This window comes from Rhipicephalus microplus, chromosome 3 (assembly GCF_043290135.1).
Source record: "Rhipicephalus microplus isolate Deutch F79 chromosome 3, USDA_Rmic, whole genome shotgun sequence".
Classification (NCBI taxonomy): domain Eukaryota; kingdom Metazoa; phylum Arthropoda; class Arachnida; order Ixodida; family Ixodidae; genus Rhipicephalus; species Rhipicephalus microplus.
In genome coordinates this window covers 197,046,946-197,062,136 of record NC_134702.1, presented here as the reverse complement: position 1 = coordinate 197,062,136, position 15,191 = coordinate 197,046,946, and the positions used below count along the sequence as shown (strand labels likewise).

Below are 15,191 nucleotides of genomic sequence, written 5' to 3'. Positions count from 1 at the left end.
GCAGTCAGCATGTTTGTGCATGCTTCTCACAACACCGATTACCAAGGTATGAGCTGCCCAATTATTTTCAATAAGAAACGTGCCTGCAGATTCTGCCTGCGTCGGCGTTACGACATGAGAGAGGGGCAGCGTATAGGGGAGAGAGATGGGGAAAGATGTGTATGTGCCATTGGCGCAACTAGAGATGCCTGGAGGAGAAAGAGGGGGGAACGATCATAAGCTAGGAGACGATGCTTGCGTAGGTGTTGAGAGGTGAGAGAAGGGGAGCGTAGATGAGGGGACAAAATTAATAATGAGTGAGGCGAAGCAGCAATGCTTATCGGTAAAACCGTGAAACAGTTGCCCACAAATCATACAAAGACTCGACACATTGTTGTAGGGGTGATTGTATAAACCCTTATATACACACAAGATGTAATCATTTACTTATCAATGAAATTATAGGGAACGATTACTTTACCAATTGCAACGCTGTGGGATGCGTTTTCCTTTGCAGAGAACAATTTTGTGGCCGGTGAAATAGGTGGCGAGATGATCTTCGATGAGTGGTTGTAATTAAACTTGGAGAAGGCAATGTCAATACTGGTCCTTCTAATGGTGATGGGACTCTTGTGGTCATACGAGCTGCACCGGAGACAATAGCAGGCCATCATGTGCTAGACAAGCCAGCAGTCACAAACCGCCATAATGTGCAGGTTAAAGTCCCCGACGACCGCAATTGTAGCGTGTTTGAAATCAGTTCTACCAATGCATTGCCTTCTCGTGTAAGTGATGACGTCTCCTTTGGATAACTTCGGTGCGAGGCAAACTGCCATCACGACAATCCAATTGAAGGCCTTTACGGACGCACGCTCACCGGTTTGGGTATGGTTGGCCAGAGGCATTTGGACGTCTTAGGCCGTTTTGAGTAGATTTACCTAGATTCTGATACCTCAATCGTGCTAGATGCACATGCACATTAACATGCACATCAAAGGCTACGACCCGACATGGTCGTGTCGTAACCTTTGATGTGCATGTTTCCAGTTTTCTACGCCTCCGTGAAGCAGAGCTCGTCTGGTGCAGTCAGTACGGGATCATGTTCAACGTTTTTCTATGGACAATGAGGGAGCGAGTGTTGAACAAAGCCAGCATGAACTTTCTGTTGTGGTTTCGGCGATGAGAAATGAAGCGTGCCAAAGCACTCACGCTCATCTCGAGAACTAGTCAACACAGCGCGACAAGGGGCTTGCCCCGAGCACGAGAAGCTTTGCCACTAAAAGGCGCCTGGTCGCGCTGCTTGCGACTTGCAACCTGTTTCTCTACAGCACGAAAACACGAGCTAAACAAGCGTGGCGTCTGTTGGGGCGCACAAAAAAGCAAAAAAAAAATTCTGCAAAGAGCATTGCAAATGATCTCAGCGATTTTTGCAACCGTGCCCGTGTTCTAGCAATACAATCTAGTCTAGCAACGTTGCTTGAGTCTTTATGCATGAAATGCGAAACACTATTTACGGAAGCTGTACATTAAAGAATACTTTGCCGTCGCGTTTCACTCCATGAAGATGTCCATGCTGGCAATCACGAACACGCTGGCTGTCAACAAAAAATTCCTAAACACAACTGAAAAAATCACAGCATATCCACGGTGTGCATGATGATGAACGGGGTGAAGCATCCATCAGTCAGTCCATGCTTCCGTCTGTCCATGCGTCTATCCGTGTGTTCGTTCATGCGTCCATCTGTGCGTCCATCTGTGCGTTCATCCGTCCATCGGTGCGTCCGTCCCTGCGTTCATCTGCGTGTTCATCCGTACGTGCGATTAACCATCCGTCCGTCTATCTATCGTCTATAATGAACACTCCAAGTATCATCATCTCGCATCTTTTCATCATAGTGGCCGCTAGGGCCTCCACTGAAGAGGCCAGCGCTGCGATCGTTTTGACGTCACAGATAGGATGCGTGCGATCGCTTTGCTTGCATCATCCCCTATGGCTGCATTGGATAGCAGCAATCTTACTATGCAAATTAGACACGAGAGTGCCACCTGGGACCCCGATTTCTGGTTTGCTTTTTTTGTAAGCATCAAATTCAAGGCATATTTTATTGGAATTTAAGTCACTGATACTCATCACTGTTGGTTATTTCAATAGAAAAAAACTATATTTTTATTCATAAGTAACGTGCGCAGGTTTCCTCTCCAAGAGAGTGTGCATGCGCCGCTTTGCTTGTCCGGCCGCGGGGGCGGCTAACTACTACTACGACGATGAGAAAGGGTTAGAATGATGATCTATTAAAAACTGGAAATAACACCTACGCAGCTTCTCTTGGCTTCACCAACTGTTGGATTCGACTAACAAATAAAACACGCTCTTTGCTCCACTCTCTTCTTGTTGTTCCCTTGAGTAATATTTCGTGCACACACGGCTGCGCAACACTGCATACTATAAGGTGGTTTCTCATCCGGTTTTGTGTTTGAGATAATACATTTGGGGTGCGAAAACTCAAGGACTACGGCCCTCCAATGGGCGAGTGCCCTGTATCAATCTACTCGTTATCTGCGTTGAAGTTTTTTGTGCTGCTTTAAGAGTCACGCGCCTTACTATCGTTTCACTTTAGTATCATTATATGAAGTCATCATAAGATCTAAGCAGCATGAAAGATATTTGAAACGCTTACGAAATCAGATACGACACTGTAATAAGAACTTTGTTTCATAGAGATACGCCCTCCAGCGAAGATTGCGAAGTGTGTTTCTTGTTGCGAATATCGCAACACTTTCGCAACAATGCCATTGCAACAATTTTCAAAAGAAATTCTCACTTGGAAGTGCTTTTTGCAGGGACCTATATCTCTATGTAACCCGAAGCTCCCATTAGAGCGTAGTATCTAACACTTATTTCGTCAGCGCTTCTAATATCTGGCGCGCTGCACACAGTTTCTCGCGACCTATATCATCATCATCATCATCATAATCATCAGCCTGTCTAAGTCCACTGCAGGACAAAGGCCTCTCCCATGTTCCGCCAGTTAATCCGGTCCTGTGCTTGCTGTTGCCAATTTATACCCGCAAACTTCTTAATCTCATCTGCCCACCTAACCTTCTGTCTCCCCTTACCCCGCTTCCCTTCTCTGGGAATCCAGTTGGTGACCCTTAATGACCAGCGGTTATCCTGTCTACGTGCTACATGCCCGGCCCATGTCCATTTCCTCTTCTTTATTGCAGCTATGATATCCTTAACTCCCGTTTGTCCCCTAATCCACTCTGCTCTCTTCTTGTCTCTTAAGGTTACACCTACCATTTTTCTTTCCATTGCTCGCTGCGTCGTCCTCAATTTAAGTTGAACCCTCTTTGTGAGTCTCCAGGTTTCTGCTCCGTAGCTAAGTACCGGCAAGATACAGCTGTTATATACCTTCCTCTTGAGGGACAGTGGCAATCTACTTGTCATAATTTGAGAGTGCCTGCCGAATGTGCTCCACCCAATTCCTATTCTTCTGGTTACTTCAATCTCGTGGTTAGGCTCTGCGGCTATTACCTGCCCTAAGTAGACATAGTCTTTTACAACTTCAAGTGCACTATTACCTATCGCAAAGCGCTGCTCCTTTCCGAGGTTGTTGTACATTACTTTCGTTTTCTGCAGAATAATTTTAAGACCCACCTTTCTGCTCTCCTTGTCTAACTCCGTAATTATGAGTTGCAATTCGTCCCCTGAGTTACTCAGCAATGGAATGTCATCGGCGAAGCGCAGGTTACTGAGGTACTCTCCATTAACTCTTATCCCTAACTGTTCCCATTCTAGGCTTCTGAAAACGTCCTGTAAGCACGCAGTGAATAGCATTGGGGAGATTGTGTCCCCCTGCCTTACACCCTTCTTTATTGGTATTCTGTTGCTTTTTTATGAAGCACTATGGTAGCAGTTGATCCCCTGTAGATTTCTTCCAGAATGTTTATATATATTTCATCTACGCCCTGATTCCGCAGTGTCTGCATGACGGCTGATATTTCTACTGAATCAAACGCCTTCTCGTAATCTATGAAGGCTATGTATAGTGGTTGGTTATACTCTGAGCATTTCTCTATTACCTGATTGATAGTATGAATGTGGTCAATTGTTGAGTAGCCTGTTCTAAATCCTGCTTGTTCCTTTGGTTGATTGAATTCTAATGTTTTCTTTACTCTGCTAGCAATTACCTTTGTAAATAGCTTGTATACTACAGAGAGCAAGCTGATCGGCCTGTAATTCTTCAAGTCCTTGTCATCTCCTTTCTTATGTATTAAGATGATGTTAGCGTTCTTCCAAGTCTCTGGTACTTTTCCCGTCAGGAGACACCTCGTAAATAGAGTGGCTAGTTTTTCTAACACAATCTGTCCTCCATCTTTCAGCAGATCTGGTGTTACTTGAACCACAACCAAATGAAGTAAAAGTTCAAGCGCGTGAGATATTTGAACACGCAATTCCCGCATATCTATGGAGTGGATGAGGATGAGTGGGGCGAAGCGTCCATCAGTCCGTCCGCGCTTCCTTCTATCCATTCGTTTTTGTTTCCGTCCATCGATGCGTGCATCCTTGCACCCTTCCGTCTGTACATGCATCCATCCATGCATTCGTCCAAACGTCCGGCCATCCACCTGTTCATCCACGCGTCCATCCTTTATTCTGTCTGCATGTCTGTCTGCCCATCCGTGGATCCATCCGTTCGTTCGTCTAGTGAACACTTCAAGTACCACCATTTGGCACCTCTTTATCGCAATCGTGGTCGCGTGATCATCTTCTCCTTCCCCTGTCGCACATACCCGTCTATCCCCGCTCGGGCATGTGCAACCGATGGTTACGCATAACGACAAGAGGGGAGGCACAAGCCACGCCATAATAAGCTTAGCCTCTAAACATGTCTTCGCCCATAGACAGTGCATTATTACACAACGCTCGTCCAGCGGATGCTCGCCATCCTTGATTTTTTGTATCACTAGGGTATTATCTCAAGCGTAAGAACGGATGAGAAACCACGCAATATGACCGTGTATAGCCTTGTGGAGCCTTGCAGATTGTGATGAAGCTCAGCTGTGCCCACGGAACAATACTCAAAGAAACAAAAGTACAAAAATGAATTGAACAGTGCTTTGTTGTTAGAAAGCCCAACAGATGATGATGACTAGCAGTGTGGAACAGGCTTCAATTCATGTTACTTACTTTTCATTATCCAACCCATATTTCAGCTTACTTTATGTGACTTCAGGCCAAAGGCATTGCTCGGCCTTTAGCCATTTACCTAATCTCATTCAAACGAGTTTCTCAACACAGTGGATGTAAGGTTGAATGAGACGAAAAGACGTTTGAACTTTTTGGGAGCATGGCTCAGGTTCCAACAGTGGTGTGGGTTTCCAGCAGAATGTCGTCGACAGTCATGCAGTGGAAATGATGATTGCGACATGCACTGCTTGTTGCAAAGTTTTAGGAAGATGAAACCATTGCGTAAACCATGTCGGAACGAATATTCTTTTTTATTGAACGTGCAACAATAAAAATAATAGATGTATCTGTTTCTGGAAACCACACGCTGAACTAGGTTGTTACTTGAGGAAAATAGGTATGTCCCAAAAAGAACTGTGAAGTGAAAACGTGAACTAAAACAGAGTGGAAATATCGTAGCCAACACTCGTCTGTGTATTCGTGCCTTCACTTCATTCAGGTATATTTAGTTTCATACTTTTCCCAAATAATGAACTAGCTCAAAAAAAGTCATGATGAGATTTTTGTTTCTTTCACAAGATAAAATTAGGTGGCGTCATGGTAGCAAAGAGCGCGTGCTAAATTTCGCCAAAGCAGGTATGAGCGTAAATACTTGTACACGAATAGGGTTATGTGCGTGTAGCCTGTGAACGCTCTTGCTAGATGGTCCGGGGCTGAAAATATATGAGAATACAGTGCTAATATATGATGTCAGGTTTAGTATATGCGCAAAAATATGCGTATTGTCTATTCGGTATATGTACCATATTTTGAATAAAGCTTCACTTCAAACCAACGTTGATACAGCACTACTGCTAAAAACATTCGTGCATGAATAGTTGGGCGAATATCCCTGCTGTACTAATTAAATTAGCCGATATATCGTGAAGCGGTAACTAAACAGACGTACTGTGTATTTGCCCGTAAAATAAATGATTGTAAGGTGTTATGAAGTTTGCACACTTCGATAGCTTTAAATAAATTGTAAACTAAACGGTCATTTAACAAGAGTCGCTCATTTTTCTAAAGGCCACCTTTGCAGTAGAAATGTGGTCGAGCTGTTGATGAACTTTGTACTAGATGACAAACATTTAGGCGCTTATAGATTGCTCTAATGCATAGAAAGCTTATGCCATATTTAAGGAAAAAAGCACAGGTATTAAAATACTCAAGCGCAAATGCTTCATGTTCTGACAATGCAATGCGTAAATAGGACGCTGAATTCGTGATTGATACCCCAAAAGAAGAATGAAATTTCGGTAAGCCTTATCACGATCGGATCCTAATTATCAGGATAAATGCATTCGGGCGCCCAAATCCAAGCACTGCGAAGGAGCTCTACATTGTCTCAGTGTGTGAAGGACGGAATACTATCCAGTAAGAGCTAATGGCTCCACCGACAAATATATATATATATATATATATATATATATATATATATAAGGGAAAGAAGTGTATACCTAAGGGCTCGTTTTTCCGTGTTTTAACACAATATTAATGAGATATAACAGACAGTAATGCCAAGGAATGTACAGGGGAAGTCATTAAAACCAATGGAATGTAAATAAGAAGAAAGAAAAGTGGATGAAAAAATTACCAACTGTGAGCAGGAATCGAACCTACGACCTTCGAATTACGCGTTCGATGCTCTAACCACTGAGCTATCACAGCGGCCCTCCCTCCACCCACTTTTTTGGGGTTATCTGTGAATTTAGAAGTAGGAGTGACAGTCAGCGCCATCTATAAGCCAAAGAACGAGTGTGAAAACACTCTTATTCGCATGTTTGGCGTCACGTAGTACGTGAACTTATGAGCGGGCAGCTGATTAATTGTCCCTCTTATACAACCTAAACACACCAAGTCTGCCAGTACGAGACCCTCGTTCAATGAAATAAGGGAAAGAAGTGTATACCTAAGGGCTCGTTTTTCCGTGTTTTAACACAATATTAATGAGATATAACAGACAGTAATGCCAAGGAATGTACAGGGGAAGTCATTAAAACCAATGGAATGTAAATAAGAAGAAAGAAAAGTGGATGAAAACATTACCAACTGTGAGCAGGAATCGAACCTACGACCTTCGAATTACGCGTTCGATGCTCTAACCACTGAGCTATCACAGTGGCCCTCCCTCCACCCACTTTTTTGGGGTTATCTGTGAATTTAGAAGTAGGAGTGACAGTCAGCGCCATCTATAAGCCAAAGAACGAGTGTGAAAACACTCTTATTCGCATGTTTGGCGTCACGTAGTACGTGAACATATGAGCGGGCAGCTGATTAATTGTCCCTCTTATACAACCTAAACACACCAAGTCTGCCAGTACGAGACCCTCGTTCAATGAAATAAGGGAAAGAAGTGTATACCTAAGGGCTCGTTTTTCCGTGTTTTAACACAATATTATTGAGATATAACAGACAGTAATGCCAAGGAATGTACAGGGGAAGTCATTAAAACCAATGGAATGTAAATAAGAAGAAAGAAAAGTGGATGAAAAAATTACCAACTGTGAGCAGGAATCGAACCTACGACCTTCGAATTACGCGTTCGATGCTCTAACCACTGAGCTATCACAGCGGCCCTCCCTCCACCCACTTTTTTGGGGTTATCTGTGAATTTAGAAGTAGGAGTGACAGTCAGCGCCATCTATAAGCCAAAGAACGAGTGTGAAAACACTCTTATTCGCATGTTTGGCGTCACGTAGTACGTGAACTTATGAGCGGGCAGCTGATTAATTGTCCCTCTTATACAACCTAAACACACCAAGTCTGCCAGTACGAGACCCTCGTTCAATGAAATAAGGGAAAGAAGTGTATACCTAAGGGCTCGTTTTTCCGTGTTTTAACACAATATTAATGAGATATAACAGACAGTAATGCCAAGGAATGTACAGGGGAAGTCATTAAAACCAATGGAATGTAAATAAGAAGAAAGAAAAGTGGATGAAAAAATTACCAACTGTGAGCAGGAATCGAACCTACGACCTTCGAATTACGCGTTCGATGCTCTAACCACTGAGCTATCACAGCGGCCCTCCCTCCACCCACTTTTTTGGGGTTATCTGTGAATTTAGAAGTAGGAGTGACAGTCAGCGCCATCTATAAGCCAAAGAACGAGTGTGAAAACACTCTTATTCGCATGTTTGGCGTCACGTAGTACGTGAACTTATGAGCGGGCAGCTGATTAATTGTCCCTCTTATACAACCTAAACACACCAAGTCTGCCAGTACGAGACCCTCGTTCAATGAAATAAGGGAAAGAAGTGTATACCTAAGGGCTCGTTTTTCCGTGTTTTAACGCAATATTAATGAGATATAACAGACAGTAATGCCAAGGAATGTACAGGGGAAGTCATTAAAACCAATGGAATGTAAATAAGAAGAAAGAAAAGTGGATGAAAAAATTACCAACTGTGAGCAGGAATCGAACCTACGACCTTCGAATTACGCGTCCGATGCTCTAACCACTGAGCTATCACAGCGGCCCTCCCTCCACCCACTTTTTTGGGGTTATCTGTGAATTTAGAAGTTGGAGTGACAGTCAGCGCCATCTATAAGCCAAAGAACGAGTGTGAAAACACTCTTATTCGCATGTTTGGCGTCACGTAGTACGTGAACTTATGAGCGGGCAGCTGATTAATTGTCCCTCTTATACAACCTAAACACACCAAGTCTGCCAGTACGAGACCCTCGTTCAATGAAATAAGGGAAAGAAGTGTATACCTAAGGGCTCGTTTTTCCGTGTTTTAACACAATATTAATGAGATATAACAGACAGTAATGCCAAGGAATGTACAGGGGAAGTCATTAAAACCAATGGAATGTAAATAAGAAGAAAGAAAAGTGGATGAAAAAATTACCAACTGTGAGCAGGAATCGAACCTACGACCTTCGAATTACGCGTTCGATGCTCTAACCACTGAGCTATCACAGCGGCCCTCCCTCCACCCACTTTTTTGGGGTTATCTGTGAATTTAGAAGTAGGAGTGACAGTCAGCGCCATCTATAAGCCAAAGAACGAGTGTGAAAACACTCTTATTCGCATGTTTGGCGTCACGTAGTACGTGAACTTATGAGCGGGCAGCTGATTAATTGTCCCTCTTATACAACCTAAACACACCAAGTCTGCCAGTACGAGACCCTCGTTCAATGAAATAAGGGAAAGAAGTGTATACCTAAGGGCTCGTTTTTCCGTGTTTTAACACAATATTAATGAGATATAACAGACAGTAATGCCAAGGAATGTACAGGGGAAGTCATTAAAACCAATTGAATGTAAATAAGAAAGAAAAGTGGATGAAAAAATTACCAACTGTGAGCAGGAATCGAACCTACGACCTTCGAATTACGCGTTCGATGCTCTAACCACTGAGCTATCACAGCGGCCCTCCCTCCACCCACTTTTTTGGGGTTATCTGTGAATTTAGAAGTAGGAGTGACAGTCAGCGCCATCTATAAGCCAAAGAACGAGTGTGAAAACACTCTTATTCGCATGTTTGGCGTCACGTAGTACGTGAACTTATGAGCGGGCAGCTGATTAATTGTCCCTCTTATACAACCTAAACACACCAAGTCTGCCAGTACGAGACCCTCGTTCAATGAAATAAGGGAAAGAAGTGTATACCTAAGGGCTCGTTTTTCCGTGTTTTAACACAATATTAATGAGATATAACAGACAGTAATGCCAAGGAATGTACAGGGGAAGTCATTAAAACCAATGGAATGTAAATAGGAAGAAAGAAAAGTGGATGAAAAAATTACCAACTGTGAGCAGGAATCGAACCTACGACCTTCGAATTACGCGTTCGATGCTCTAACCACTGAGCTATCACAGCGGCCCTCCCTCCACCCACTTTTTTGGGGTTATCTGTGAATTTAGAAGTAGGAGTGACAGTCAGCGCCATCTATAAGCCAAAGAACGAGTGTGAAAACACTTTTATTCGCATGTTTGGCGTCACGTAGTACGTGAACTTATGAGCGGGCAGCTGATTAATTGTCCCTCTTATACAACCTAAACACACCAAGTCTGCCAGTACGAGACCCTCGTTCAATGAAATAAGGGAAAGAAGTGTATACCTAAGGGCTCGTTTTTCCGTGTTTTAACACAATATTAATGAGATATAACAGACAGTAATGCCAAGGAATGTACAGGGGAAGTCATTAAAACCAATGGAATGTAAATAAGAAGAAAGAAAAGTGGATGAAAAAATTACCAACTGTGAGCAGGAATCGAACCTACGACCTTCGAATTACGCGTTCGATGCTCTAACCACTGAGCTATCACAGCGGCCCTCCCTCCACCCACTTTTTTGGGGTTATCTGTGAATTTAGAAGTAGGAGTGACAGTCAGCGCCATCTATAAGCCAAAGAACGAGTGTGAAAACACTCTTATTCGCATGTTTGGCGTCACGTAGTACGTGAACTTATGAGCGGGCAGCTGATTAATTGTCCCTCTTATACAACCTAAACACACCAAGTCTGCCAGTACGAGACCCTCGTTCAATGAAATAAGGGAAAGAAGTGTATACCTAAGGGCTCGTTTTTCCGTGTTTTAACACAATATTAATGAGATATAACAGACAGTAATGCCAAGGAATGTACAGGGGAAGTCATTAAAACCAATGGAATGTAAATAAAAAGAAAGAAAAGTGGATGAAAAAATTACCAACTGTGAGCAGGAATCGAACCTACGACCTTCGAATTACGCGTTCGATGCTCTAACCACTGAGCTATCACAGCGGCCCTCCCTCCACCCACTTTTTTGGGGTTATCTGTGAATTTAGAAGTAGGAGTGACAGTCAGCGACATCTATAAGCCAAAGAACGAGTGTGAAAACACTCTTATTCGCATGTTTGGCGTCACGTAGTACGTGAACTTATGAGCGGGCAGCTGATTAATTGTCCCTCTTATACAACCTAAACACACCAAGTCTGCCAGTACGAGACCCTCGTTCAATGAAATAAGGGAAAGAAGTGTATACCTAAGGGCTCGTTTTTCCGTGTTTTAACACAATATTAATGAGATATAACAGACAGTAATGCCAAGGAGGGAGGGCCGCTGTGATAGCTCAGTGGTTAGAGCATCGAACGCGTAATTCGAAGGTCGTAGGTTCGATTCCTGCTCACAGTTGGTAATTTTTTCATCCACTTTTCTTTCTTCTTATTTACATTCCATTGGTTTTAATGACTTCCCCTGTACATTCCTTGGCATTACTGTCTGTTATATCTCATTAATATTGTGTTAAAACACGGAAAAACGAGCCCTTAGGTATACACTTCTTTCCCTTATTTCATTGAACGAGGGTCTCGTACTGGCAGACTTGGTGTGTTTAGGTTGTATAAGAGGGACAATTAATCAGCTGCCCGCTCATAAGTTCACGTACTACGTGACGCCAAACATGCGAATAAGAGTGTTTTGACACTCGTTCTTTGGCTTATAGATGGCGCTGACTGTCACTCCTACTTCTAAATTCACAGATAACCCCAAAAAAGTGGGTGGAGGGAGGGCCGCTGTGACAGCTCAGTGGTTAGAGCATCGAACGCGTAATTCGAAGGTCGTAGGTTCGATTCCTGCTCACAGTTGGTAATTTTTTCATCCACTTTTCTTTCTTCTTATTTACATTCCATTGGTTTTAATGACTTCCCCTGTACATTCCTTGGCATTACTGTCTGTTATATCTCATTAATATTGTGTTAAAACACGGAAAAACGAGCCCTTAGGTATACACTTCTTTCCCTTATTTCATTGAACGAGGGTCTCGTACTGGCAGACTTGGTGTGTTTAGGTTGTATAAGAGGGACAATTAATCAGCTGCCCGCTCATAAGTTCACGTACTACGTGACGCCAAACATGCGAATAAGAGTGTTTTCACACTCGTTCTTTGGCTTATAGATGGCGCTGACTGTCACTCCTACTTCTAAATTCACAGATAACCCCAAAAAAGTGGGTGGAGGGAGGGCCGCTGTGATAGCTCAGTGGTTAGAGCATCGAACGCGTAATTCGAAGGTCGTAGGTTCGATTCCTGCTCACAGTTGGTAATTTTTTCATCCACTTTTCTTTCTTCTTATTTACATTCCATTGGTTTTAATGACTTCCCCTGTACATTCCTTGGCATTACTGTCTGTTATATCTCATTAATATTGTGTTAAAACACGGAAAAACGAGCCCTTAGGTATACACTTCTTTCCCTTATTTCATTGAACGAGGGTCTCGTACTGGCAGACTTGGTGTGTTTAGGTTGTATAAGAGGGACAATTAATCAGCTGCCCGCTCATAAGTTCACGTACTACGTGACGCCAAACATGCGAATAAGAGTGTTTTCACACTCGTTCTTTGGCTTATAGATGGCGCTGACTGTCACTCCTACTTCTAAATTCACAGATAACCCCAAAAAAGTGGGTGGAGGGAGGGCCGCTGTGATAGCTCAGTGGTTAGAGCATCGAACGCGTAATTCGAAGGTCGTAGGTTCGATTCCTGCTCACAGTTGGTAATTTTTTCATCCACTTTTCTTTCTTCTTATTTACATTCCATTGGTTTTAATGACTTCCCCTGTACATTCCTTGGCATTACTGTCTGTTATATCTCATTAATATTGTGTTAAAACACGGAAAAACGAGCCCTTAGGTATACACTTCTTTCCCTTATTTCATTGAACGAGGGTCTCGTACTGGCAGACTTGGTGTGTTTAGGTTGTATAAGAGGGACAATTAATCAGCTGCCCGCTCATAAGTTCACGTACTACGTGACGCCAAACATGCGAATAAGAGTGTTTTCACACTCGTTCTTTGGCTTATAGATGGCGCTGACTGTCACTCCTACTTCTAAATTCACAGATAACCCCAAAAAAGTGGGTGGAGGGAGGGCCGCTGTGATAGCTCAGTGGTTAGAGCATCGAACGCGTAATTCGAAGGTCGTAGGTTCGATTCCTGCTCACAGTTGGTAATTTTTTCATCCACTTTTCTTTCTTCTTATTTACATTCCATTGGTTTTAATGACTTCCCCTGTACATTTCTTGGCATTACTGTCTGTTATATCTCATTAATATTGTGTTAAAACACGGAAAAACGAGCCCTTAGGTATACACTTCTTTCCCTTATTTCATTGAACGAGGGTCTCGTACTGGCAGACTTGGTGTGTTTAGGTTGTATAAGAGGGACAATTAATCAGCTGCCCGCTCATAAGTTCACGTACTACGTGACGCCAAACATGCGAATAAGAGTGTTTTCACACTCGTTCTTTGGCTTATAGATGGCGCTGACTGTCACTCCTACTTCTAAATTCACAGATAACCCCAAAAAAGTGGGTGGAGGGAGGGCCGCTGTAATAGCTCAGTGGTTAGAGCATCGAACGCGTAATTCGAAGGTCGTAGGTTCGATTCCTGCTCACAGTTGGTAATTTTTTCATCCACTTTTCTTTCTTCTTATTTACATTCCATTGGTTTTATTGACTTCCCCTGTACATTCCTTGGCATTACTGTCTGTTATATCTCATTAATATTGTGTTAAAACACGGAAAAACGAGCCCTTAGGTATACACTTCTTTCCCTTATTTCATTGAACGAGGGTCTCGTACTGGCAGACTTGGTGTGTTTAGGTTGTATAAGAGGGACAATTAATCAGCTGCCCGCTCATAAGTTCACGTACTACGTGACGCCAAACATGCGAATAAGAGTGTTTTCACACTCGTTCTTTGGCTTATAGATGGCGCTGACTGTCACTCCTACTTCTAAATTCACAGATAACCCCAAAAAAGTGGGTGGAGGGAGGGCCGCTGTGATAGCTCAGTGGTTAGAGCATCGAACGCGTAATTCGAAGGTCGTAGGTTCGATTCCTGCTCACAGTTGGTAATTTTTTCATCCACTTTTCTTTCTTCTTATTTACATTCCATTGGTTTTAATGACTTCACCTGTACATTCCTTGGCATTACTGTCTGTTATATCTCATTAATATTGTGTTAAAACACGGAAAAACGATCCCTTAGGTATACACTTCTTTCCCTTATTTCATTGAACGAGGGTCTCGTACTGGCAGACTTGGTGTGTTTAGGTTGTATAAGAGGGACAATTAATCAGCTGCCCGCTCATAAGTTCACGTACTACGTGACGCCAAACATGCGAATAAGAGTGTTTTCACACTCGTTCTTTGGCTTATAGATGGCGCTGACTGTCACTCCTACTTCTAAATTCACAGATAACCCCAAAAAAGTGGGTGGAGGGAGGGCCGCTGTGATAGCTCAGTGGTTAGAGCATCGAACGCGTAATTCGAAGGTCGTAGGTTCGATTCCTGCTCACAGTTGGTAATTTTTTCATCCACTTTTCTTTCTTCTTATTTACATTCCATTGGTTTTAATGACTTCACCTGTACATTCCTTGGCATTACTGTCTGTTATATCTCATTAATATTGTGTTAAAACACGGAAAAACGAGCCCTTAGGTATTTCCTCATTTCATTGAACGATGGTCTCGTACTGGCAGACTTGGTGTGTTTAGGTTGTATAAGAGGGACAATTAATCAGCTGCCCGCTCATAAGTTCACGTACTACGTGACGCCAAACATGCGAATAAGAGTGTTTTCACACTCGTTCTTTGGCTTATAGATGGCGCTGACTATCACTCCTACTTCTAAATTCACAGATAACCCCAAAAAAGTGGGTGGAGGGAGGGCCGCTGTGATAGCTCAGTGGTTAGAGCATCGAACGCGTAATTCGAAGGTCGTAGGTTCGATTCCTGCTCACAGTTGGTAATTTTTTCATCCACTTTTCTTTCTTCTTATTTACATTCCATTGGTTTTAATGACTTCCCCTGTACATTCCTTCGCATTACTGTCTGTTATATCTCATTAATATTGTGTTAAAACAGGGAAAAACGAGCCCTTAGGTATACACTTCTTTCCCTTATTTCATTGAACGAGGGTCTCGTACTGGCAGACTTGGTGTGTTTAGGTTGTATAAGAGGGACAATTAATCAGCTGCCCGCTCATAAGTTCAC

The 15,191-nt window shown here is 42.9% G+C and overlaps 1 protein-coding gene and 17 non-coding genes across 20 annotated transcripts in view; 8 read left to right on the top strand and 10 right to left on the bottom strand.

The window, feature by feature from the left end:
* Positions 1-15,191, top strand: part of LOC142804083 (chymotrypsin-like protease CTRL-1) — an 81,627-nt gene that overhangs the window by 16,635 nt on the left and 49,801 nt on the right. The gene's annotated exons all lie outside the window — the stretch shown is intronic.
* TRNAT-CGU (transfer RNA threonine (anticodon CGU)) lies at positions 6,808-6,880 on the bottom strand. The gene has a single exon. It is a non-coding gene; the product is annotated as a tRNA-Thr (tRNA).
* On the bottom strand, positions 7,260-7,332 carry TRNAT-CGU (transfer RNA threonine (anticodon CGU)). The gene has a single exon. It is a non-coding gene; the product is annotated as a tRNA-Thr (tRNA).
* Positions 7,712-7,784, bottom strand: TRNAT-CGU (transfer RNA threonine (anticodon CGU)). Its single transcript has one exon. It is a non-coding gene; the product is annotated as a tRNA-Thr (tRNA).
* On the bottom strand, positions 8,164-8,236 carry TRNAT-CGU (transfer RNA threonine (anticodon CGU)). The gene has a single exon. It is a non-coding gene; the product is annotated as a tRNA-Thr (tRNA).
* TRNAT-CGU (transfer RNA threonine (anticodon CGU)) lies at positions 8,616-8,688 on the bottom strand. Its single transcript has one exon. It is a non-coding gene; the product is annotated as a tRNA-Thr (tRNA).
* On the bottom strand, positions 9,068-9,140 carry TRNAT-CGU (transfer RNA threonine (anticodon CGU)). Its single transcript has one exon. It is a non-coding gene; the product is annotated as a tRNA-Thr (tRNA).
* TRNAT-CGU (transfer RNA threonine (anticodon CGU)) lies at positions 9,517-9,589 on the bottom strand. Its single transcript has one exon. It is a non-coding gene; the product is annotated as a tRNA-Thr (tRNA).
* On the bottom strand, positions 9,969-10,041 carry TRNAT-CGU (transfer RNA threonine (anticodon CGU)). Its single transcript has one exon. It is a non-coding gene; the product is annotated as a tRNA-Thr (tRNA).
* On the bottom strand, positions 10,421-10,493 carry TRNAT-CGU (transfer RNA threonine (anticodon CGU)). Its single transcript has one exon. It is a non-coding gene; the product is annotated as a tRNA-Thr (tRNA).
* On the bottom strand, positions 10,873-10,945 carry TRNAT-CGU (transfer RNA threonine (anticodon CGU)). The gene has a single exon. It is a non-coding gene; the product is annotated as a tRNA-Thr (tRNA).
* On the top strand, positions 11,263-11,335 carry TRNAT-CGU (transfer RNA threonine (anticodon CGU)). Its single transcript has one exon. It is a non-coding gene; the product is annotated as a tRNA-Thr (tRNA).
* TRNAT-CGU (transfer RNA threonine (anticodon CGU)) lies at positions 12,167-12,239 on the top strand. The gene has a single exon. It is a non-coding gene; the product is annotated as a tRNA-Thr (tRNA).
* Positions 12,619-12,691, top strand: TRNAT-CGU (transfer RNA threonine (anticodon CGU)). Its single transcript has one exon. It is a non-coding gene; the product is annotated as a tRNA-Thr (tRNA).
* TRNAT-CGU (transfer RNA threonine (anticodon CGU)) lies at positions 13,071-13,143 on the top strand. The gene has a single exon. It is a non-coding gene; the product is annotated as a tRNA-Thr (tRNA).
* TRNAT-CGU (transfer RNA threonine (anticodon CGU)) lies at positions 13,975-14,047 on the top strand. Its single transcript has one exon. It is a non-coding gene; the product is annotated as a tRNA-Thr (tRNA).
* TRNAT-CGU (transfer RNA threonine (anticodon CGU)) lies at positions 14,427-14,499 on the top strand. Its single transcript has one exon. It is a non-coding gene; the product is annotated as a tRNA-Thr (tRNA).
* TRNAT-CGU (transfer RNA threonine (anticodon CGU)) lies at positions 14,870-14,942 on the top strand. Its single transcript has one exon. It is a non-coding gene; the product is annotated as a tRNA-Thr (tRNA).